The 15,539-nt window shown below is 34.3% G+C and overlaps 1 pseudogene; it reads right to left on the minus strand.

Moving 5' to 3' along the window:
• Positions 1–14,591: 14,591 nt before the first annotated feature.
• LOC126018575 (40S ribosomal protein S23-like) lies at positions 14,592–15,059 on the minus strand (annotated as a pseudogene).
• Between the last annotated feature and the right edge of the window lie 480 nt (positions 15,060–15,539).

Here is a 15,539-nt window from a genome sequence, read left to right on the forward strand (position 1 = left end):
TAAAAGCACCCCATGAATACAGTTATAAAAGTATGAGCAAATGTGGTCTAAGGGTTGAACTGTCTGCTAAATAATAAAAATATTGTATAATTTGGTATGGTGATGTTATAAATATATTCAAAGCTACTACAGATGTATTTTCAACTTGTAAGAAATATTAATTAATTAAATAGCTAAAGTTATCTAATTAAATGTTAAGTCTGACTAATTTGACAGAAAAGGTAATTCATCACTGATTTCTTTTCAATGTTGGTAGATTATTGGTAGTTTCTATCCTTTTGTATTAAAAAATAATCCTCAGAATTTATACCATTTTTTTTTATTTTTTTAACTCTTTATGATCTTGAGTCTTGAACAGGACCTCAGTTTTTATTTCTGTAAACTAAAACTCCTCATATATATATGGAGAGTTAGTCTACAACAAAGGAGCCAATGCTATAAAATAGTAAAATTATCTTCAACAAATAATATTAAATAAACTGATTAGATATACTTGAAAAATAAAATTGGACCAGACAAAAAAAATCAACACAAAATACATTGATGACTTAGATGTTGGACTCTAATCCATAAAGCACATTATAAAAACCCACAACATTGATTTTTAATGATGTCTTTTGTGATTGATGCCCATAGACAATATATATAGATCTATGAAAGCAAATAAAATGCGTTGGAATATTTATTTTTCATAGAGGTATTTTAAATGTTATGTAATTTTATACTTATTTTCTTATCGATTATTAGCATAAACATAACTTCATCCATTGATCAATTAATAGATTAGGTTTACCACTGAAATGTTTATTGAATTATTGAGCATTTTATAGGATAAAACTTTATTTTAATTAGCAGAAATCTATTTCTTCAGAAACTGAAACTTTAATGTTTCTTTTTTTAATTCCCTATGACCAATAGATAAGCCAATAGATAAGTTTCTTCATTTATCATGACTACTTTTCATTGATTTGTCTACTGTGCCTAGAAGCAAATAGGTGATAAGATCTAAGTAAACTGATTTGATTTATAAATACAGTTTATATGCTTTGGGAACATCACTTAACCTCTATTACTTAGTTTCACTCACACACTGAAAAATGAGAATAAAAGCTAACTTACTAAGTTTTCAATGAAATTGGGTAAGTGCTTTTATTTTTAAATTTCTATCATTTTTTTTCCAAAGCATGACTTCCTTCTTTCTCATTGACATCTGTCTTTACAATTAAGTTTTCTTGCAAACTTCCAGCTATTCCAACATTTCTTGATATAAATGATAGTTAATAATATGCATAATCCGGGGCCGGGCGGTGGCGCTCGAGGTAAGGTGCCTGCCTTACCTGCGCTAGCCTAGGAGACGGACCGCGGTTCGATCCCCCGGCGTCCCATATGGTCCCCCAAGCCAGGAGCGACTTCTGAGCGCATAGCCAGGAGTAACCCCTGAGCGTCACCGGGTGTGGCCCAAAAACCAAAAAAAAAAAAAATAATATGCATAATCCATATTTGACAAGTAATTATAGATTAAAAAGGAAAAGGAATTCCTCTGATCTCATAGGTTTTTTTTATGGTACACTACTCTGAAAAATTCACACTATTTTGTCTTCCACATAATCTAAACATCTATTTTTTTGGTAGTGTTTTTTATTTTTTGGTTTTTGGTCCACAACCGTTGAAGCTCAGGGGATACACCTGGCTATGTACTCAGAAATCACTCCTGACTTGGGGGACCATATGGGATGCAGGAGGATCGAACCACTATCTTTCTTAGGTTATAGCATGCAAGGCATATGCTCTACCACCTGCACCATCACTCTGGCCCCTAAACATCTATATTTTTTGGGGGGGAGTCATAGGACACTTATTGTTCAGGAATAATCAATTACAGGAAGAAAAGTGGATGACAAACAAATTTTTACCTAATGCTAACAAAGCCTATAGGGGATTTTACCTTTCCTAAGGAATGTGTGAGGAAATAGGAAACTAAGGTAAAATTTCTGAAAATTGTCTTTTCAGGAGGGGTGACAGATAAAAGACTGTATACAGGGCTCCTGTCTGCAGGTATGCCCTATGAGCAGATGCCTGCATTTCATAATTCACATTAAGAAACCTCAGGTCTTTATGTGCACCTCCCCTCATACTAAACATCTATTTTTTATTATTTAATCATTCATAGGAAATTGTTGTTTTCCAATTTTAACTTAAAAATTCTTTAAAATTTTACCCCTAAAGATTGGAATCTGTCTGCACATTGGTCAGTGTGGTTGACCACTGGAATTCAGCTATTTTACATTCTTAATTTCTTCCACCCCATAGAAAGTTTGTATTCTGACCTTATATAGGTAATTCTATCTTTGTCTCAATTGAGTTCTTGCCTTTAATTTTCCGGAAGCAATTATAACTGGATACAAAACTAGTTGTTGAGTTCTGGTAATATAAAAAGTATGAATAGTAGTGCTCAGGGACCAGGAATCACTTCTGCAGGCAGGGAATCATATGAGGCGCCAAGGATAAATAAGACTAGGCAGAATATTAGGCAAAGTTCTTAATGTCCGTATTATCTCTCTAGCCTAAATATTAAATTTTGACTTCCTTCACAGGAAAGAGAAAGGAAATACATTAAAGAGCACCTGGTTAGTTAATCAGAACATCTTAAGTTCTGTTTCTGGCTATTATACTAAGTGATTGTGAGATGAGGTATATTTACTATCTTTGAAGAAAAATAAAAATTATTAATATCATTTAAAATATACTTTTACATACTCCTTGTATCCAACATTATTATTTTCTATATACATTTTTAAAATTGTACATTATTGGCGATAAAAATATAATTGTATATAAACAGACCCCAAAATTAGTGTTAATGGGGTCAGAGTGATAGTACAGTGGGTAAGGAATATGCTTTGGTAAGGAATATGTATGTGGCCAATCAGGTTTGATCCCTGGCACTTCATATGGTCCCTCAAGCACTGTAAGAAGTGATTCCTGGAAGCAGATTCAAGAGTAAACCTGGAACAGTCGGGTGTTACCCCAAAACAAAACAAAACCAAGAAAGTGTATATTATTTACAATATAGTAGATATCAAAATGTATAACTCATAAACTATATACATGTATGTATAGATATCATTTTTGAATAGATTTTAAGAATTTAAAGCAGTTCAACTAATTAGAGTACCACTTGTCTCAGTTTATCTGACCAGTTGCAAAGCAATGGGTTTGAACTAAAATTTTACTCGTGACAAAGCAGGAGTCACTACTACTAAATTTACTTTGTCCTGATGCTTCTCCAAAATACAATGAATGACATAAAGACTCCTTATCTGGAACACTTAAATTCTTGTGTATTCAATGATAAATATTTTTCATGTGAAGTACACATACTTTCTGGACATCCAGCATCACTGACTTAAAATTTCCTATGAACAAACAAACAAAAAACTAAAATGTATGTACACTGAAGAAGCAATAAGTGGGACTGAGATAAAAGTGAGATACAAAGTATAGGAAACTGTGTCTCCCTTACTTAGATTCTAAAGTTTTCCTTTTTTAGGGTACTAGTCTACATTCAAGGAAAGAAATCATCAGCTGTGGAATATTCAAGAAAATTATTATGACTTACTCCACACGGTATGGGTAGTTACTATATTCTCTTGTTGAGAAGAAGAATGGGGAAATAGGGAGGGATGTTGCTTGGAATATGGAACACTTTGCTGCAGTAGCAAAGTTATTAATTTGTTTATGCTAATAGAGATGACCTTACAGAATCCACAAACACATTAATTTTTTAGCCTGCCTTTCTTGCATCCAAGTGACAATATCAAATAGAATAAAAGCAGAGACTGAAGTTTTCAACAATTAAACTTACCCTTTCCTGCTGCTCTGAGAAACCCTACCCCCTCCCATATAAACTAGCATGCAGTTCTCAGATAGAAGAGAGACATGTGACATGTGACCCATTATATCCTCACCCCAGTGAAAGTACGTCAACTGTCAGATTGTGACATGATATTTGGGACCAGCTAACTCCCAGTCATCCCAAAGATAAATGAGGAAGGCCAGATGAATGCCTCAGGCATTCAGAACTGCCTAGCACAATGGAAAATTACAAAAAAAAAAAGGCTATTGTTTTTATCTCTGAGTTTTGGTTGGCTTATTATAGAGCTGTATAATTTGATATTACATTTTAATGTTGTCTTAATGCTTATAAAATTGTTATAAAATTTATTTGATATTCTTTAAAATTTATTTGGTATTCATTGTTGATACAACGAATGAGACAATAAAAATTGTCAAGACAGTCATTAATATTACTTCAAAAATTTTAATAGTGTTGGTATAGATTGTACAAAGGCTTTTTGAGCAATGGTAGCTTTTGAGTAGGTATATTTTGTTAAAACTCTCTCATTCTGAAGTTTCTGTTTTACCCAATTAAAAACTAAAATTTTTATTTTAATTTTCTTCAAAACATTAAAAGTAAGAACATATCTGTTAGTAGAAAATAGTAGTAGAAGTTCAATCTGGAGATTCAGTGAAAGGAATTACAAAACACTGGGAGACATCTACCTTTTGATAATGGACGAAGATTAGGTACAACTATCTGTGGGTTCAGACATAGAGCTTTGCTCAGAATGTGCCAGTTAACTTACTCCACGTCTGACAGAATCTCTGTAGGTTAGGAATAAGAGCATTTCTCAAAGGTCTCTTTGCTTGTTCTTTTTGTTTGCTTGTTTTTAAAGTTGTTTGTTTTTTAGCACAGTGGACAATGCTCAGGGGTTATTCCTAACTTTGCACTCAGGAATCACTCCTGACAGAGTTGAGGGGACTGTATAGATGTTGGGGATTGAACCTGGGACCACCATTTGCAAGGCACCTTACCCACTTTAATGTCTCTATTTCTGCAGACCCATCTTTGCTTGTATTTTATCATGAAGTACATAATGTTAGTGATGAAATCAAGCAAGATATTTCTTCTTTTAACTTCTCTGTTTTTATTATTGCTGCTTAGTAGTAGGTCTAGAGATATTTTCCTGGGATCGCAATAGAAATATCAGCAAACAAATCTAGTGATCACTGTGCTTGACATTATTTCAAGCATTATTTCTTTTTTATTAATAATTTTTATTTTGACCAAAGTGGATTACAAATCATTCACAGTAGTATTTCAGGTACATAGTGACATTGAATCAGGGGCATTCTCACCACCAATGTTGTCCTCCCTCCACCCCTGTTCCCAGCATGCCTCCCATATTGCCCCTTCTTTGCCTCCCAGGACCTCGTTAATTGTAAATCAGATAAATTTTATTTTAAACCTTAGTACTTAACAGCTATTTCAATATTGTCTAAATTTATGACCTGAGAATTAATTAGATTTACTTCTTTTTTTTTTTTTGGTTGTTTTTTTGTTTGTGTGTGTGTGTGTGGGGGGGTGAACATCCAGCAGCGTTCAGAGATCACTCCTGGCTGTGAGCTCAGAAATCACTCCTGGCTCAGGGGACCGTATGGGATGCTGGGATTGAACCTATGTCCATCCTGTGCAGCCAGTGCAAGGCAAATGCCCTACAGCTGTGCTATCACTCCAGCCTCAAATTTACTGTTTTTATTTTCATTTTGTCCTATAATGAAGACTCATTTGCTCATCTGTAAGTTATGCTTTTTTTTTTTTTTTTTTTTTTGGTGTTTGGTTTTTCGGTCACACCCAGTGATGCTCAGGGGTGATTCCTGGTTATGCGCTCAGAAATTGTTCCTGGCTTTGAAGGACCAAATGGACAGCAGGAATTGAACTCAGGTCTGTCCCGGGTCAGCCACGTGCAAGGCCAAACCCCCTACTGCTGTGCTATCACTCTGGCCCTAATAATGCATCCCCCCCCCCTGGTTTTATTTTGATTATTTAAAGTCAGGGCAGTGGTGAGTAGTTGAAATTTGAAAAGTTGATCAACTCTACAGAGGCTCACATCTCCTTATTGGCATAGGCAGGATTCCCAATAAGAACTGAAACAAGGACTAGATGCTTTACTATCTTGTCTTATCATGGAATTTGGCATCAGTGATATTTTATAAATTTTTAATAAATAAGTCATACTTTCCCACAAAGACACCTCTTGTGTATAAATTAAATCACACATTCCTTCCCTTAGAAACTTCCTTTATTCTCTAACCATCAATTTTAAAGACTTTTGACATTTTCTTAAACCAAAGAAGTTCATTCCTAACTGTAAAAATATATTCGAGGGCACTGAGGACCTACCTAATCTTCAGCAGAAGTCCCCAACATTTTTTTAGAAGTCTTAATATTGTGGAGGTAAAAGCAAAAGTTCACAGTATGCAACTATTGTCACGATATGTGTGCTAACAGTCACATTGCTGCAGAAACTTGCCTAGTACAAGTATTTGAATCTCCTTGGGTCTTGTCTATTGAGTAAGATATGTCACCAGAAAGAACAGAAGATTTTTCTTTGTCCTTAAGTGTGGCTCAAATTGATTTTTCTAAATGGCTCCAAAGTGTGCTTTCATTCTATAATCCATCCTAAGTGTTTTAAAATAAAAGAACTATCAAATCGCTTGGCAGAATGAGGCCCTTTGATGCCCAGAAAGACCAATTTATATTCAGCGGGTTCCCTGGCAAGCAGCATGATTGATATCATTCAGATTTAAGACTTGAAGTGATAAATAGTTACACATGGCCAAGCGCCACACTTCAGGGCTCCTGGGCCCCTGGTGAGTTATTGTTTTGTTTTGCCTCTGGTTCTTGTAGGCTGAAAAACTTCGTTTTCATAAATTAATCAGTGATGGCATTTTGCATTTCTGATTTGTTGCCACTCTCAAAAAGCCTTTACTTGCAGTTTATAAATGCTGAGCAGCACAGTTTTAAGTTGTCCAAATAGATATGAAACAACTGGATAATCAAAAGGGTTTCTGTGTGTTATTAAAGCAAAGAAATGCTGTATTTTAAAAAAATTTTCAAGTTGAAGGGCATTTAAGTACAGTGACATTTCTAAATGTTTTAACTATATGGTGACCATATCTGTAGGAATAATAATTAATTATACAAAAATTAATTAATGAAGTAACAATATACCATCCATGCATTGTTAGGAAAAATTGCTCTTTTCTGTGAAACTTTTCATCAGATCTTCCCAGATTCAACCCCATATCTTCCTCCATCAAAAGTAAACTCTAAAAAAAAAAATAAAGGCTTTATGCAACATTGTGTCTAAAATTATTATTCTGTTTTTGGATCATCTACAAATGCAATAACAATGCTGTGTTGATTATGTTACTCTTTAAAGTTGTTATATTTAAATATGTTGATAGTTCTATAATTATTAATAGCTTAATGGTTTTAATTTATGAACATGTCACAATAGATTATTTTCAATAAGGGGGCATTTGGCTCACTCATTTTTGTAGTTTTGTTAAGGCTATATTTTTATATATGAATATTCTCATGTGTATCTATATAGGCAAGAATATAAGGTCTATATAGGTGTACACATTTGAATAACCAAATAGATAAATAATCTCATCGATTTGTGATGATGGGATATTTAGATAGTTTAATTAGATATTGCCAAACTATTCTTTAAATTTCTTGGATATTATTTCAGAACATCTACACTTTTATTATTGCTAAATGTTAGCATCTTTATGTAAATGAAGAATGCATAAAATTATACAATAAGATAAAGTGATAGTACAATGACTACCTGCCTTGTATGTAACTAATCAATGTTCCATATTTGTCACGTATGGTTCCCCCAAGACCTGGTAGCAATGATTACCAGCACATAGTCAAAAGTAAACCCTGAGAACTTTAGATTGTGGCCCTCAAAACTAACCACTTAAAAACCAAAATACTGATTTTTTAATCTATATTAGGCTAATTACTTATAAAGGTAACTCATTTGCATGCTATGGATAATTCACTCCTTTAGTGAAGTGCTTTATAGTCATTATTTTACTACTATTTTTGTTTATTGATTGTTATTACAATATGATGAATATAGTCATTTATATGATTCATTTATATTTCATATCTCTGACATTTGATAAACAAGTTCTTAACTATGTGGTAATATTCTTTTAATTATTTATGCTGTCTGTTTATTATTCATTAAATATTTCTCTGATTACAAAAATATGTTTTCAATAGATATAAACTCAAGCACTTTTGCCTTTCTAAATTAACTTATTTGTTTGAAACTGATTTTGAATATAAACCATGTGTCCAGTTTTTTTCTGTTGAATACAGTTTCCCTAGCATTTTTCATTTATCTCTATTTTTTATACCATTCATTCATTTATTCAGTTTATATTTTCAGTATGTTTAACTTGTTTCTTCTCTTATCACAGTGTATAGGGATGCAGAGGAGACCGATTACACTTCCTACTCTAATAAAAATTTTTATTTGATGTTGAAAGATAATAACAATATATAAGCAAAAATAAGGATTTGTTGTGATAATCAGTGCTATAATGATAATGAAAACAGAAATAATAAGAAATACATTGATGTGGTCACATTTATTTAAAATGGGGCTGACAAGACAGTTTGTACTAAGGAGACAAAAAAGAATAAATGTATTTTTGTTTGCTTTGGGATCATCTCAGAAGTTACTTTGGCTTTGCACTAGAATAACTCATGGATGAGCTCATTTGGGCCATATGACATGCAGGGGATTGAACCTGGGTCAACCATGTGCAAGCAAATGTGCTACCACTCTACTATCTCTCCAGCCCCAAGAAAAAAGTGAATTATAAAGTCATAGAATGTACAGGGGCAGATTTGGTGATAATATTGTCATCCCACCCCATCTTCTACATAGCCTTACCTGATAGTAAGATCTGCCCATTTCTGAGAGGGGTCTTTGGGAGGTATCAAAAGGTTTGCCTCAAGGAAAGGAAGAGGATTTAAAGGATTGATTCAGAGGGATTCAGCAGGAGGTGGAGGGGGAAACAGCAGGAGGAGAGATGGCTGAAAGAGGTTGAATGTAGAGCTAATGTGGAGCTGGCTTGAAAGGTTATGATAGGCCACACATGTTGGCCAGAGCCTGAATAAAGCTGATGTCTCCTGAAACCTGACCGTCTGTGGATCATTTCATTATGGTTATCCTGAACCTTCAGACCTGCAGGCTAGAGGGTGTTGCAGGCATGTGGTCCGAGCTGGAGGAGAAAGGCCTCACCCTCCATCACCATCCATCATCATCCAGCCCCATCCAGGGCTGTTATTCTATATACAACAGCCACTCCCTTCTTATTGCTTAGTTGTTTGTTTTTTAGATTTATAAAAATGTTACTTTTGTATTTTATTATTGTTGCATAACTAAAAAAGGGGGAATTTTTATATATGAAAGCATTTCCATAAGATTATATCTCTGCCTGTTGTCTTGCCTTCCATATTTCAGGTGGGGGCGCTGTTGAGAGGCTAATAAATAGTTTGGAAGGGAGGTGCTTGGGGTCTTTTGGTAGAGTTTACTAGCTGGCTCCAGGTGTTTTTTGGAGCTGGTAGTAGGCTGACAAAGGACTCTGCACCCAACCTTCTTACCCCTTTACCCTCCTGTCTGTGTGGATTATTTGTTGCATCTAAATATTACCAAGATCTCCTCCCCCACAAGGGGTAGGGGAATGGGAATCAATTTTCTCATTCTGAGAGCTCTTTGAAGATCCATCGATAACTAATCAAGGCGTAAATGGGACACAACAAATATCATCTGATTCAACTTCTATTGATAATAGTAAAGTTTTCTCAAGTAAAAATACAGATTTTATATAAATCAGAAATTCCACTTGCTGGCATCTACCAACACCCCCCAAAATACTAATAGATAAATTATGGCATACACACAATAGGATACTACTTGATTCTAAGAAAAGATTAAACATTGCAGCTTGCTGAAATGTGAATGAAACTGTAGGGTATCATGTTAAATAAAATAAGTCAGATAAAAAAAAAAGACAAATACTGGAAACTATTACTCATTTGTGGGATATAGGGAGAGAAACCAAAAAAATAAATGATACTGAATGGTGACGAACCCTTAGTCGTGAACTACAAAACTCAGATCACTGAGCAGTAGGAAGAAGGGTCAGAAGGAATGAAAAGATAAACTATAGGTAATATAGGGACATGGTGCAGGACCATAAACACTTTGGTGGTAAGATATAGTTCCTTTGTTCAACAATACCAAGAACATTAGTGCTATTTTAAACAAATAAACTAATCTATAAAAATATTCAAACAAAAAATAAATTGTGTGGTATTCGTCATTTATTCTCTTTAAAAAATTAAAAACATTAGTAACATAATTATTAATTTTTATAACTCTTTTACTTTTATATATCATTTATTAAATAACTATTGTCCCTGAAGAATTAAGGAACATTTTCAGGGGGTTGCATGCCCAAGACTTTGTTTAGCAAGATTTACTTCTAAACCCAGTGGAGAGCAGACCCAGTGAAGAAATAGAAATTGCCTTTATCATTAAAATTGAGTAGCACAGCCATCATCCTCTTTTTTTTTTCAATTGGATTAGCTACCAAAAATCATCAGGCCTTACACTGACTTTACTCTTGCTAAGTGTATGACAGAGCATTTATGCTCTAAATCCCTGTTTCCCTTTCATTAAACGGGAAAATGAATAGAAAATCACTTTTGTAAAGGTCAAACTTCATGATAGTATAATAAAAGATTGTTCAAGGGGTTCTTCCTATTCTACATACTCCACTTAGCAATAATGCCCATTCTACTTTAAAACATCACTGCTGCCTTAAAAAAGAAAGTGTCCTGCTGGGATATTGTTGAGAAATGACTGGAATTTGGAGTTTTGAAGCATAAGACTGTGAAATATCTAGCAGAGAAGTATAGTTAGTGTCAGATATGCTTGATTTGTCAGAAAAAAAAAAACTGAAGGACACTTTTGCCTGGCTCAGATATTTATCAGTCTATGAAGGTCACAGAGATAACACATAACTTCAAAATCTCTTAGCTGGTCACACAAAAAGAGAACTTCAAAACCTTGGCATTTGGGGGGTTTTAATTTCCCATTTCTAAGGATAAACAATAGAGAAAATGAAGAATATCTAGCATGGAGTTGTATGATTTAAACTCTTATAAAATTGAACATATGGGACTAGAAAGATAATATAGTAAGAAGGTTACTTGCCTTGCATGCACCCAACTCAGGTTCAACTCCCTGCATCCAATATGGTCCCCGAGTATTCTCAGGAGGCACTTTTGAGTAAAAATCCAGTAATAGTTTTTTGTTTGTTTGTTTGTTTTTTTGTTTTTCAGTCCACACCCATTTGATGCTCAGGAGTTACTCCTGGCTAAGCGCTCAGAAATTGCCCCTGGCTTGGGGGAACCATATGGGAAGCAGGGGGATTGAACCGCTGTCCTTCTTTGGCTAGTGCTTGCAAGGCAGGCACCTTACGTCTAGTGCCACCTTGCCGGCCCCAAAATCCAGTAATAGTTTCTAAGCATTGCTAGGTATACCCCTAAACTCATTTAGAAATAATTCAGGTTTAACCAAAAGAACCCTTGACTAAGAGAACAAGTATGTCTATTATAAACAGAACTCTGTCACATTAATAATATGATTCCCTGGACCAATACTTATGTGCCTACCTACTTTTTTGAGATAACTGAAATGAAAAACAAAACATGTAAAAGCTCTACATGAGGGGCTGGAGCGATATGGCACAATAGGTAGTGCATTTGACTTGCATGCAGTTGACCCAGATTCTATCCCCTAGCATCCTATATGGTCCAGAGAGTCTGCCAGGAGTGATTCCTGAGTGTAGAATCAGGAAAATCTATGAGCACCACGAGTGTGTTCTCTAACCCCTCAAAATAGCTATGTGAGCCTAAAGGCTCATGATCAGCTGGATTCACACCTTCCTTCATGTTTGATACACCTGCCCTGCTCTGAGTCCATGGACCCCAGGACAAGACCATAATATAGATATGCAAGCTCACTTGTAGTGGTAGCTGTCACAGCTCGCTGTGCTGAGGCATCCTACAACCACCACCATGTAAATTCATCAGCCAGCTCATATATTCACGGCATTTTCTTAAAAGATTAAAACCTTAAATATGTTGTCTTCACAACTGAAAATTCTGGGGCATGCTCAGAAAGGGGGAGGACAAAACACCATCCTATTGAAGCCCTTGGAAGCTCACTCACATCCAATAATGCAATACCAGAGGCCCAACTTCACTGCCTCACAACTAATATCTGTATAGCCATCAAACCCACAACTACAGGTATGCCAGTTTAGCCTCTGAAAACTCTAGGTTTTTCTCATGATTAGAGAGAGGCAGCCTTACCCCATCTCTCCATATTTCTGTAAGTCCTAGAAGCCAAACCCACATTTCACAGCTGTTGCCTTGAAAACTCATTGATTCAGCTCCACAGGTTATAGATATCTTTGAGTGTAGGGCCACATATGTAATACCTCCAAATTCCTTGGTACTGTACCGCAGTAGGAATACACCAAAATAGATGTTAAATTATCATAGAAACCACCTAAGCTCAACAAACAAAATCAACATTAGGTTCAACTAGCAGCAACCAGCATAGTAAATCTTTAGACAATGACTTAATGAACCCATGGTAAGCCTGTCTCCTTAACAACTTCCACAAATTTTATTTAGGTAAATTATTTGGTGACTGCTAAGGGGTCATCCTGGAGAGATGGCAGGAATTGGGGAAATTATGGAAGGACTGTTACACTGGTGATGGTTTAGTGATAGAACATGAAATGTTAGAAACAATTGTTTGGTGAATAACTTTGCAAACCATAGTGTTTAAATAAAATCTAGAAAAGTAAATATAAAAATTCTACATGAGTTACCAAATATACATGCACTTAATGCAAATATATGTACATATAATTTATGCATACAGCATATACATATATTATTTGCATGACATTTTTTCACAGATGCAATTTAGGATAAGTAACGAAATGGAACATGTATATATGTAGAGTATTTCTACTCTTACTGATCAGAAACAAAAAGATCATTTGACAAATGGTGTACTGTAATACTTAAGATATATGATTAAAAGTGCCTTCCTACCACTCAAAATTGTACAAATTGCAAGAACTAACTGCAGTTGAGTTAATCAGAAGTATGTGAGTTTTACAAGTTCAAGTCTCGACTCATTTATTTAACAGATGATTAAATCATAATACACACTAAGTGATATTTTTTATTTATGGGAAGATACCTCAGGAGTTAATTTTGGCTCTGGCTCAATTTATTCCTGCCAGGCTCAGAGAACCATATGGGATGACAGGGATCCAAAAAGGGTCAGCTGTGTGCAAGGCAAACAGCCCCGAGTATCTTTTTTCTTAGAATTTCATTTCTTTGGGGCTGAAGAAAAAGTAGAGGCTGTGTTTGCCTTGCATGATTCTGTACCACATATGTTCCTGCCTGACTTGATATGGGTTACTCCTGAGCACAGAATTAGGAATAAAACCTGAGCTTGACAAGATATAACCCACATGCCATCCTCCCTCCCCAAAATAACTTCATTTCATCAAATTTCCCAAATCACAAAAGTTGATAACTATAAATTTTTATTTTAATCAAAATGAGTTTGCATACATATACTGTATTTTAGACTAAAATATTACTGTTTAAAAATCTTTTACTTACTAACCTGTGTTAATTACTGTAGAGAAGTGAGGTTATATTCCTACTAGAAAAAGTCAGTTAGGGCATGTTTTACAACCCATGTAAAATTAATGATTATTAAAATATTAAATTTGCTCTATTTTCCTTGATCTCATGGTAAAGTATTTCTTTTATGACCATAACCAAAGACACTTCCATTTTTTGTACTGTAAAGCCAGTCAAGAAAAAATAGTGAACAGTATTGTAAAATTTTAAATCAGTATAGACATACAACTTTAGTCAAAAGAAAATCATAGTAAAAATAGGCTTATAATAAAAATGCAAATAATTACTAATGCACAACGTAGCATTACTATCTGACATTCAAAAATAAAAAAATTAAAAAAAAGTAAGCATCTTGAATCACAAAAAGTGTGTGGCTCAAAAGAATTGTATTTCTAAAGAAGATTGGCAAATAAGTCTTATTTATAATATAAATTCTATTTTTCTGTTTTTTTGTAGTTATGACAATTATGAGATATAATTGGCATAGAAAACAAATATTCATGTGTATTATTTTATACATATAAATGTACACAAGATATATATTAATCATGACACAAACTGCTTCAAAATGTTTTTAACCTGGAAATTTAATTCTTTCTCATTCTTCTTCCATTACCAAATTCTGCTCTTGCTTATTGCTTGGATTTTTTAAATATTTTCTAAAGCTTTACATAAAATAAATAATATAATATATGTTGAATATATTTTACTAGTTAAACTTTTAAGACATCTGTAATTCTGTGAATCAATGCCATACATATTATCAAGGAATTAATATAAATTGTATACATTTATACAACTTGATAACTCCTTCACCTGTTAATATATTTGATTTGCTTCCAATATTTTTGGGATAAGACAAATCTATTCTGTGTTTTTTTTGTTCTGGGGATATAAAAATATTTTACTACTGGACTTTTATCATCACAACATACGATCTTGTTCTTCCCTTCTTGCCTTTTTATAAGGCCAGAGGAGAGACATTGGCTACTTCAACAACCTTAAAGTGGACTACAGGAATGTCACCACCAGCAGCAGCAGCATGCCCTTTGTGACTAAATCCAGCAACCAGAACTTCATTGATTTTCTCAATGAAATTCAAATAGCCATCATTGGATACAAAAGCTCTGATTTTTTGCCCTTCTTGATCAGCTGAATTCAAACACACTTCCTAATAACAGAATTTGGCTGTTTGGCCTCAAATCCAACTTTATCCAGCACTATTCTCTTTGCTTGAGAAGTGCCTACAAAAGGATTGCCCTTCAGGGTTATGCCCAAGTAAACTTTCTTGTACTGCTTGTCGTACCATTCATTTCTGATCTCACCGGTGACTGCGGAGCTACCAGGCTGTACAAAGACCGCAACACTTACCCATCTGGCCAGCAGCATGATCCAAAGCGAAGAGGCTAATCTGATTTTTAAATTTTATTTCCTGTTTTGGAAATAAAACAAGGTATATTAGTTCTTGTGTATTATGTATTCTTTAATATATGAGTGTTTTTTTATTTTACACTTGCTACTTTATCATTTTCTAAAGAAACCATTGAAGAACAGAGATTCTTAATAAATGAATCTTACTGCATATCACTAAATCTTAATAAACAAAAAAGAAGGGTAAACAAGCTAATTTAAAAGATTTTAAATATCTTTAAAATATATTTTATTAAAACCATGTGAGTCATAGTTTTTCTTAGCTGGGTTTCAGACATTCAATATTTTGCATCCAATCCCACCACCAGTGTCAACATCCCAGCACCAATGTTACAATGCCACAACCTCCCATCATAACAGGCCTGTTTTAAATTTTGATTGTTAAAGTTTGGTTCTTATAATTCTATTTTTGTTTATTTGGCCT

The sequence above is a fragment of the Suncus etruscus genome, chromosome 9 (genome assembly GCF_024139225.1).
Source record: "Suncus etruscus isolate mSunEtr1 chromosome 9, mSunEtr1.pri.cur, whole genome shotgun sequence".
NCBI classification, from domain to species: Eukaryota; Metazoa; Chordata; class Mammalia; order Eulipotyphla; family Soricidae; genus Suncus; species Suncus etruscus.